Source organism: Macadamia integrifolia, chromosome 5, assembly GCF_013358625.1.
Source record: "Macadamia integrifolia cultivar HAES 741 chromosome 5, SCU_Mint_v3, whole genome shotgun sequence".
NCBI lineage: Eukaryota > Viridiplantae > Streptophyta > Magnoliopsida > Proteales > Proteaceae > Macadamia > Macadamia integrifolia.
In genome coordinates this window covers 42918684-42929288 of record NC_056561.1, presented here as the reverse complement: position 1 = coordinate 42929288, position 10605 = coordinate 42918684, and the positions used below count along the sequence as shown (strand labels likewise).

At 40.9% G+C, this 10605-nt stretch overlaps 1 protein-coding gene and 1 long non-coding RNA gene across 3 annotated transcripts in view; both read right to left on the bottom strand.

Moving 5' to 3' along the window:
- LOC122078904 (polyadenylate-binding protein RBP47-like) overlaps positions 1-10605 on the bottom strand; it is a 32897-nt gene that overhangs the window by 11438 nt on the left and 10854 nt on the right. The gene's annotated exons all lie outside the window — the stretch shown is intronic.
- On the bottom strand, positions 3031-10599 carry LOC122078905. Its single transcript, XR_006140228.1, has 2 exons — positions 6880-10599; positions 3031-6713 (listed from the first exon to the last, which is right to left on the bottom strand). It is a non-coding gene; the product is annotated as an uncharacterized LOC122078905 (long non-coding RNA).

Sequence of the window (10605 nt, the reverse complement as noted above, 5' to 3'; positions counted from 1 at the left end):
ATTGGTATTGCTCTGAATTTGGAATCAGATAATGTTGGTGTTGTATTAATGGGTGACGGTTTGATGATACAGAAAGGAAGTTTTGTAACCTCCACTTACCCTTTTAAGATCCCTTTTATTTACAAGCCTGCCACCCTATTACAAGATTCAAAATATTGACAATTCTACCATTCTATCCTTGGGTTGAGTTATTTGGTAATTGGGTGGGCCCCTAAGTGATCCGATTCTTGCTTTTGGAACCAGGATCCGCATCAACGATTTTGCTGCTGCATCCGCAGCCACAACGCCCTTGAGACAATAAGCGGCGGCATCGCAAGCCATTGCAGCCATCCCAAGCGTTGGGAAGGATCCAGCCATATTCTGGACTACTTAGACGCCCTGATTTCTGAAATCCATTTCCGCTGCACCTCTTCCCAACACCTCTATACACAGGATGCCTCATACCTCCAACGCCAGCATCAGATTTCAATCCACTAACCGGTGATATCGTCATCATCGGAAGATCTTGGTCGATTTCTGTTTGTTGGGTTGCCTCTGTGAGGAAGAAGAAGAAGAAGAAGAACCACAATGTTGTTGAACCCCACTATATGTGGGGTCCACAACATTACTTTTCCAAACACTTTTTCTCGTGCAAACAAACAGGGCCTAAACGATCCAAAATGGGTTTTTGGAACCTCGTATTACACCAATTTGGTATCAAAGATAAAGGTCCTCCTCCCTACCCTAAATTATAGAAGCCTGTGTAGTTACTCACTAGCTCAAGCTCAACTCCCACAAGAAGGAAAACTAAGCAAACACCACACCTATCACAATTCAAGTTTATAAACTCACCACTTGGGTTGATGGATTTAACTCCATAGACACTTCCCTTGATGACGTCACTACAGGCTTCTCTCAACAAATTGACAGCTTTAGATAAGGGATAGAGTCTCATTTAGCCTAGGGACTCTTCCAACTCCACCACAGGGTCCATTTCATGTTGCACCACCACCACCACCACTACCACATTATACACCACCGCCACCACCACATAGAGCTGGACGAGATGATGATCTTTTGGAGTTGACAAGGGAGTGAGGTTGGATGTCCTCGATTTTTAAGGGGATAACAATTCTGAGCAGTATTTAGAACAGGTTCATAGTTTAGAGATATTTTTCAGATGAAGGCACAAATTGAGTCTGGTGGATCAATTTCCAGCAGAAGAATTGAATTAGAGGCCTTGGGGTAGTCACTACTTGGGTTCCAATGAGTGAAACCACAAACCAGATATTTTTATTACAAGCAATAGATGCACCTCAAGTTTGCTCAACTGAGACAGGATAACCAAACTGTTTAGTATGTGGCCAGATTTTATTCCAGTCAGCAACAATCTTCCACACAAGTAAATGTCATCCAGCAAGCCATATGTTATTGGGTCATCTATGGCATATTCTAGGCCAATCCAATCCTCTTCTCGACCTCAAGCTTGTGGACTAACAAACCATCTGTGATGGCAAAGGCCACGACTCGGTGTTTAACTTATAAATAACATAAATCTTCCCAGTTTCCCAACCATCTGGTAGCTTACATTTGACAAAGATTCTTTCATACCACTTGCTTTGCAAGGACAACGGAGTCTCTGAGACAATTCTAGTGGAAGTAGAGTGTGAGCTTGGTAAGGTCTGCAGTGATACGGTAATAAGGATCAGCATCCTTGTTATGATCTTAGTCTTGTTTTGACCACTAACAAGGTCAATGAGGATGAAGATTGGCACCATAGCAGTATCTTTCAAAACCGAGTAAAGTGCAATGACCAATAATATAGTTTGGCGATTGACGAAGGCAATTGACAAAATGTTGTCTCTAAAGACATCTTTCACAAGTTGGGATTGAAGACAAGTCCACACCCCACTCCATATAAAGTTGTATGGTAAAACAACAGCAACCTCAAGATTACTTATAGGTGTTTGCTCAATTACTCTATGGGTTTGTGGATACGGTACAATGTGACATCCTCCATTTAAAGGTATACCATATTCTTTTTGGGCACTCGTAACTGTTTGAGGCACAACATTGTGGGCATGGTAATACCTACTCTTTCAAGCACAACGGCAAAGAAATGAAACTTCTTCCTGCCAAGGACCTCCCAAAGATCAAGCTCAAGAAAGTAGCGGGTTCTTTTCTCCAACGAATTGACTTAGACAATATCGTTGATCCCTATCCAAACTCAACGTAGTGGTGCTCTTTTCAGCATGGAACTAAAATTTGGATGAAACTAACCGAAATCTCAGTTCTCTAGCTTTTGTGCCTGGCCAAAACAAAACCCATGGTTGGAGCCCAAGTTTCGAATTTGATTTCAACCCATGGGTCGAAAAAAGATCCGACACTTCTCGATTTGAAGTAATGTAGAACTAGAATCAACAAAGTAACCAAGTTCCAAACAGCAGGATACTCGCAAAGAACACCCAAACAATCACCAAAGTAACTCAATAACAGAATACAAATAAGACTGAAATCAATAAGCAAAGTTCAGCCCTATTGATCTCAATATTTCAGCAATTTAGTAGCTGAATAATAATCATGAAATCAGGGACTCAATACACCAACATCAGGGACAGAATCATAAGAAAACAGTGACCAAAATAATGCACCAACATCAGAGCAATCGAACCAAAATTCTGGGCAGAAACTTCATCTAAACACAATCGGCCAGGATAAGGAGATTTAGCCTAGCAGCTAATTCCCTCGTCCGATTACTGTAAAACTGGGATCAATCCACCCAAATATCAGGGGCAACAATCGACCCAAATATTAAAGCCATCAGATGGCTGGATCCTCAGAACAGTACAGGGGCAGTAGCAGAGAATCTGGGTTGCTAACAACCAGAAATAAAAAATATAATCAGATCTATACCTGGCCTGTAGAACCTTGCAAAGAACCTTGAAAAGAAGAAGAAGAATACTTGAAGAGACCTCTTGGACTTCACACCGCAAAGAGTCACAGGATCAAACACTAGTCCACCACTTTGATCATACACAAAGCAAACTCAAAAGAGCAAAACAGCAGCATAGCTTTCTTATTCATAAAATCGTGGGCAATAGTGTGAGAGCCCTCCTCTATTTATAATAGTGATGGGGGGTTTACAATAATAGGAACCAACTTTAGTTTCCAAAACTGAAATAGGAAACTAAATAAAAACAAGTCCTTTAGTTACTAATTCTAGAAATAGAAACTAGGAAATAAGAAATACTGAAGAAACTAATTTAGGTACTGAAATTAGAAACTAAATAACCCCATCATAGCCCAAACTGTGGGCCTAAAGACTAGACCTGGTGGACCTCTACTAGCCACAGTCGACCCCTCTCTTCTTCCTCCTTGAATATGTCTTCAATTCTACATCAACTCTACCCGGCTTTAAAACATTTGTCGGAAACAAATGGGCGATGGACATATAGTGCTCATACAAGTCGGGATCAAGTCTCTTGAAGTTATCTGCATGGATCCAAGTACAGTCACTACGGGGACAGCCCTTCCACTTGACAAGGAACGTATGATAGCTAGTACCACAACGAGTAGTCTTGAAATTATCATCCAAGACATCTTCAATAACATCAGTGGTAGGCGGCTTCAGTTGGGGCAGCCTCAACATTTGCTCCATGTCTCCATCATCCGAATGGTGCCCAACATAGAGGTAAAGGTCAGCCACATTAAACACATTGCTTATGGTGGTCATATCATCAGGCAACTCAAGCACATAAGCAGTAGGCCCTATACATTTCAGCACCTTATAGGGACCCATCTTCCGTGGGTGGAGTTTAGTGTTAACACCAGTTTGGAACCGTTCAGGATTGACACGTATCATCACCATATCCCCGGGTTTGAACTCCACATAACATCGATAACGATCAACAGAAGCCTCATACACCTCATTGTTTAAGGCAATACGTCGTCGGACGGTGGCATGTACCTCAGTAATATGACACAAAAACTCATCAGCCTCAAGGCTAACTCGAGCTTGGGGTGGGAGTGACACAAGATCAATAGGTAGCTTAGGCTAAACTCCAAGCAAGATCTCAAAAGGAGTACAAACTGAATAGTTGTAAGCAAACTCAGCAATGTCAAGGATGGATGGCCATGTCTTCTCATAATCTCGAACCAAACATCTCAACGGATTTCCCAAGCTACTATTTACAACCTCTGTCTGTCCGTTAGTTTGTGGATGAAATGCGGTTGAAAAATCCAACTTTGTATTTGTTTTCAGCCACAATGTCTTCCAGAAGTAACTCATAAACTTGACATCACGGTCAGACACAATGCTAGTGGGCAACCCATGTAATTGCACTACTTCTTTGAAGAATAGCTTTGCAACCTAATAGCATTAAAAGTTTTGCGAAATGGTATAAAATGGGCCATCTTAGAGAAACGATCCACAACCACCATTATGGAATCATATCACTGTCTAGTACGGGGTAGTCCAAGGACAAAGTCCATGCTAACATCAAGCCACAGTGCATAAGGAACAGGTAGTGGAGAGTATAAACCTGTGTTTTGCTTCCCCCTTTTGCTAGCTGACATACACGGCATCTCTTGATCATATGATCGACATCCTTTGCAATGCATGGCCAGTAGTATCGATCCGTCACCTGTGCAAGAGTCTTATCCTTCCCAAAATGTCCTCCCAATCCTCCTCCATGTAACTCCCGTATGATGTGATGACGTAGGGAAGAGGTTGGAATGCATAGCCGTGTATCAAAGAATAAGTACCCATCATGAATGGAGTACTTTAGGTTCTGTCCACCCCGTTGCAACTCTGCAAAGACAGTGCTGAAATCAGGATTAGATGCGTACTCTCCTCGTATCTGATCAATGCTAATAACATGTACTGAAAATGTATTAAGTGTGAGCACTTTCCGGCTAAGTGCATCGGCCACTGTGTTCTCTTTTCCCGCCTTATACTTCATGGCAAATATGAACTCCTGCAAGTAAGCTACCCATTTGGCATGCCTGTGGCTAATCGACTTCTAAGAATGAAGGTGCTTCAATGCCTCATGATCAGTATATAAAATAAACTCCTCCAATGGCGTAGCACTTGGACGACTGCATATAATTCCAGATCATAAGTCGAATGGTGCTTCTTGGCTTCATTCAATTTCTCGCTATAGAAAGCGATGGGGTGTCCTCCTTGCATCAACACTCCTCCTAGCCCAACATGTGACACATCTGTAGCTACTTCAAACACTCTATCAAAGTCAGATAGGCATAAAATAGGTGCTTCTGTCATCTTTCTCTTAACAAGAGCGAAGGCTTTGGTCGCTGCAACTGTCCATTCAAACTTCCCTTTACTAGCCTTCATACACTCAGTAATGGGGGCTATAACTGCACTGAAGTTCCGAATGAATCTCCTGTAGAAGGAAGCCAAACCATAGAAGTTACGTTTTGTCAGTGTCCTTGGTAAAGGCCAATCAGTGATGCTCTTGAACTTCTCCGGATCAGCTTCAACACCTTTAGAGGACACTATGAATCCAAGGAATACAACCTTAGGGCAGCATAAAGGAGCAATTCTTGAGATTTACATAAAGCTTCTTCGCGCGGAGAACTCTCAAGACTTGTCTTAAGTGGTCCATGTGCTCTTCTTGGTTTTTGCTGTAAATCAACATATTGTCAAAATAAACAACCAAAAAAAGACCAATAAAATGACGAAATACCTGTGTCATAACTCGCATGAAGGTGCTAGGTGCATTCGTCAAACCGAAAGGCATGACTTTCCAATAGTAAAAGCCCTCCTTGGTCTTGAAAGCTGTCTTCCATTCATCCCCATAATGGATTTGAATCTGATGGTAGCCAATCCTCAGATCCAATTTGAAGAAGACCTTAGCCCCAGACAGCATATCCAACATGTCATCAAGTCGTGGAATAGGAAACCTATACTTGACTATTATCTTGTTGATAGCTCAACTGTCAACACACATACGCCAAGAACCATCCTTTTTCGGCGTGAGCAAAGTTGGCATTGCACAAGGACTCAGACTCTCCTCAATGAATCCTTTTTGTAATAGTCCATCCACTTGCCATTTCAGCTAGGCATGTTTAGTAGGACTTAGTCTGTAGGTGGGTAGGTTGGGCAAAACCGAACCGGGTACCAAGTCAATAGCATGTTGTATACTATTATCTTGTTGATAGCTCAACTGTCAACACACATACGCCAAGAACCATCCTTTTTCGGCGTGAGCAAAGTTGGCATTGCACAAGGACTCAGACTCTCCTCAATGAATCCTTTTTGTAATAGTCCATCCACTTGCCGTTTCAGCTAGGCATGTTTAGTAGGACTTAGTCTGTAGGTGGGTAGGTTGGGCAAAACCGAACCGGGTACCAAGTCAATAGCATGTTGTATGTCACGCATGGAAGGCAACTCATCTGGAAGATCATCAGGCACCAAATCAGAAAAATCAGATGAAGCTCTTTGATAGGTGTGTTATACGTTACCTCAGGTTAGGGAGTGACTTCCCAAGTAACAAGAACCAAGACCATTCCTGTTTCGTGACTTGTGTGTATGAATTGCTTGTGGGGAATAGCTAGTAACTCTTTTGTAGGCATAGCAACTACTTTCTTCTCAACATCAATGTCTTTTTGGTTATCCCTTAGAGCCTTTCGTCGCTCCACTTCAGAGGGAACATTTACCAGATAAAAGGTTGTAAGAACACCCTTTCACACAAATGAACACAAATTTTTCTTCCCTCCAACCATAGCATCAGTTTCATACATCCATGGGCGACCAAACAATACATCTATGAGCTTCATGGGTATTACATCACACCAAATATTTTCTTAATACCGATAAAGCTTCAAAGGAACTGAGCACCATTTGTTTATCTCTAAGGTATGTCAATTCAGCAAAGATACCTTATAAGGTTGAGGATGTGGTTCAGGCTTCAGCCCGGCTTTCTTCACAAAGGCTTCTGAAGTGACATTGACACAACTACCACCATCAATTATCACTTGACAAGTATGCTCCCCGGATATAAAAAATACAAATGCATCGCCAATCCTCCCCTTTGGTTTCAGCTACAAAAATGTGAGTAACAATATGCCATAAGTGCCATCATCATTCGTATCTTTTGGGTCATAGTCACTATCGTCTTCATCATCAAAGGGGTATGGGTAAAGAACTAATTCATCCTCCATTCCTCCCCATTAGGTTCTTCAATTTCAGCCATTGCTCTGCTTATGTGGGCAAGACTTGGCAAAATGTCTTACCTCTTGGCAATGAAAACATTGTACCTTGTTGTTACCAATCATAGGTGCATTTCCTTTATTATCAGCCCGTGGAGGAGCTATGACCCTTGGGGGTGCTGAAGTGTTAGTTTTAGTGGCTGAAAAAATCTTCTTGACCTCTCCAGTTTGATAACCAAACCTCTTACCTACTTGTGTTATGAGCTCCTCCGCTCATAGGGCCTTGTCAAAGCAATCTCTCACTGAGTACACATCAACACCACCAATTCCCCTATTGATTTCAGCTCGCAATCCCAGTCGAAACTGAGAAAGTAATTGCCTCTCATTCTCCCTAATGCCTGTGTGAGAATAAAGTGCATCAAATCTGTTCATATACTCTACAACAGTCATAGTCCCCTGACGAAGAGAATTCAGGTGGTCTTGTATGCATGCTCTAAAGTTACGTGGCAAGTACTTGTCAAATAGTTCTTGCTCATCTCCTCCCAAGTAGTAGGTTCTCTACCACGGTCTTCAAGCTCTTGCTCATAGGTTCTCCACCAATCACAAGCAGCCTCAACTAGCTTAGCACGAGCTAATTTAATCTTCTGTTCCTCAGGCGGATCATAATAGTCAAAGTAGTCATTCAATGCAGCTGCCCAATCATAGAACAACTGGGGGACATGTCTACCATCATACTCCTTGAGGTCAAGCTTGACCTTCTGTGAATATCCTGAGTATCTCTAGTGTATAGGTCGTTTAGTGTCAAAATAACCCCTCATATATTCTTCAAAGGTAGGTTGCACTACAGGGATTCTCTGTGGTCCTCTCAGATTAGGGTTAGGCCTCTTGTTAGCCAACTAAGCAACTGAGTTCATAGAAGCTTCCACTTCAGGCGGTACATGAGTACCATGGGTAGGTTGTTGTTGTTGGATCCCACAGCCAACATCCTTGCATCAAGAGTTTGTTGTTCAGCCCTCATAGTTTGTTGTTCAGTCCTCATAGCCTGTAACATCTCCATCATAGAAACCATGGAGTTCTTCAACTCAATAATAGGGTTGTCCTCTGCCATGCTTTGATACCACTTAATGTAGAACTAAAATCAACAAAGTAACCAAGTTTCAAACAGCAGGATACTCGCAAAGAACACCCAAACAATTACCAAAGTAACTCAATAACAAAATACAAATAAGACTGAAATCAATAAGCAAAGTTCAGCCCTATTGATCTCAATATTTCAGCAATTTAGTAGCTGAATAATAATCAGGAAATCAGGGACTTAATACACCAACATCAGGGACAGAATCATAAGAAAACAGTGACCTAAATAATGCACCAACATCAGAGCAATCGAACCAAAATTCTGGGCAGAAACTTCATCTAAACACAATCGGCTAGGATAAGGAGATTTAGCCTAGCAGCTAATTCCATGGTCCGATTACTGTAAAACTGGGATCAATCCACCCAAATATCAGGGCAACAATCGACCCAAATATTAAAGCCATCAGATGGCTGGATCCTCAGAACAGTACAGGGGCGGTAGTAGAGAATCTGGGTTGCTAACAACCAGAAATAAAAAATATAATCAGATCTATACCTGGCCTATAGAACCTTGCAAAGAACCTTGAAAAGAAGAAGAAGAATACTTGAAGAGACCTCTTGGACTTCACGCCACAAAGAGTCACAGGATCAAACACCAGTCCACCACTTTGATCATACACAAAGCAAACTCAAAAGAGCAAAACAGCAGCATAACTTTCTTATTCATAAAATCGTGGGCTATAGTGTGAGAGCCCTCCTCTATTGATAATAGTGATTGGGGGTTTATAATAATAGGAACCAACTTTAGTTTCCAAAACTGAAGTAGGAAACCAAATAAAAACAAGTCCTCTAGTTACTAATTCTAGATATAGAAACTAGGAAATAGAAATACTGAAATTAGAAACTAATTTAGGTACTGAAATTAGAAACTAAATAACCCCATCATAGCCCAAACCGTGGACCTAAAGACTAGACCTGGTCGACCTCTACTAGCCACAATCGACCCCTCTCTTCTTCCTCCTTGAATATGTCTTCAATTCTGCATCATGAAGCCTAACCAAAACCGAGATCTCGATCCTTGCTTTTCAGAGGACAATTGATGTAGTTGCTTTAGCATGGTAGGACCAAAATGACCCCCTTTAGAGACCCAAGCCAAGATGCAAGTGACCCAACCCAGATTTTTGGTCCAAAGGCTTGGTAGAGGCTGAATGATAATGCAATCTTCTATTTATCTTATTTTATTTTCTTCTGGTAGGAGATAGATATGTAGGAAGGTAGTAGTTTCCAATTTTCCTCGTTTGTTTAGTTTCATTTTGAGTTTTGTTTCTATTATTTATATGTAATGTAAGGACATGCGCTGGAGTAGTTGATTAGAATTGAAATGAATAGTGACTTGAAGTTGGATTTTGTCATGGTTTCTGAGCATAGCGCATGTTGTTTACTTTTCCTGGTTCGGTTCTTCCTTCCTCTGTACTCTTTATCTTTCTTCTTCAGTATATTCTGTTCTTCAGTTTTTGTTTTATCTACCTTCTTCCAACATATTCCTTTGTTTCCTATCCTTGTACTGTTTAAACAATATTTACAGTCCTCCAACTTGTTGATCAATCTCTTGGAATCCTATCAATGGGGGTTGAAGTTCATGTTGGTTACTTTCAAGAGCAATACGAGCTGGAAAGCTTACCTTGAAATTTAACCGAGATTGGATATCCTATGAGATGGATCTCACAGTTGAAAGAAACTCCACCTCCACTGGTTTACTCTCCTATCATACAGCAAAAGATCTCTTCTTCTTTTGATATTAGAAGGCCTTATTTCCTGCAATGTCCATAGCACCCTGGACTATTAAACTTTGTTTTGATTTATTCCACTTGGTCTTAAATACCAGATTTGTTCTTTTCTTTTAAAATTAATTGCCCATATGTCCTAACTCATCTTTCCCTTCCAAAATAGATCCAAGTTGGAACGATCAATTAAAAACCATGAAAGCAGTAGTTTGTGGTAGATATAAGCCAGCATGATAGGCGCCAACATCAAGATCCAACAAAGCTGGGAAGGCTATTCTTGCACCCTAAAACTTTACGCTTTCAATATTTTTCCTATCTAAAGAGTTTTGTTAATTATCAGAAATGAGTAAGTAAACAAGCCCTCGGCAGAAAAGTAGAGGATTTTTAGCAGAATTTCATTTCTGACTCGCACAGTTATGGTCATACTCATATTTTAAAAAATAAAAAAGAAAAGAAACAAAGTCACCAACATACAAAAGAAACAATCAAGGAGGGGATAGAAAACAACTAACCTCAACTTCCATTCTAGACTAACAGGATGAAACTCATAAGAGAAGATATCCATTATTAGTATCATAACTGCATTTGAAAAGCA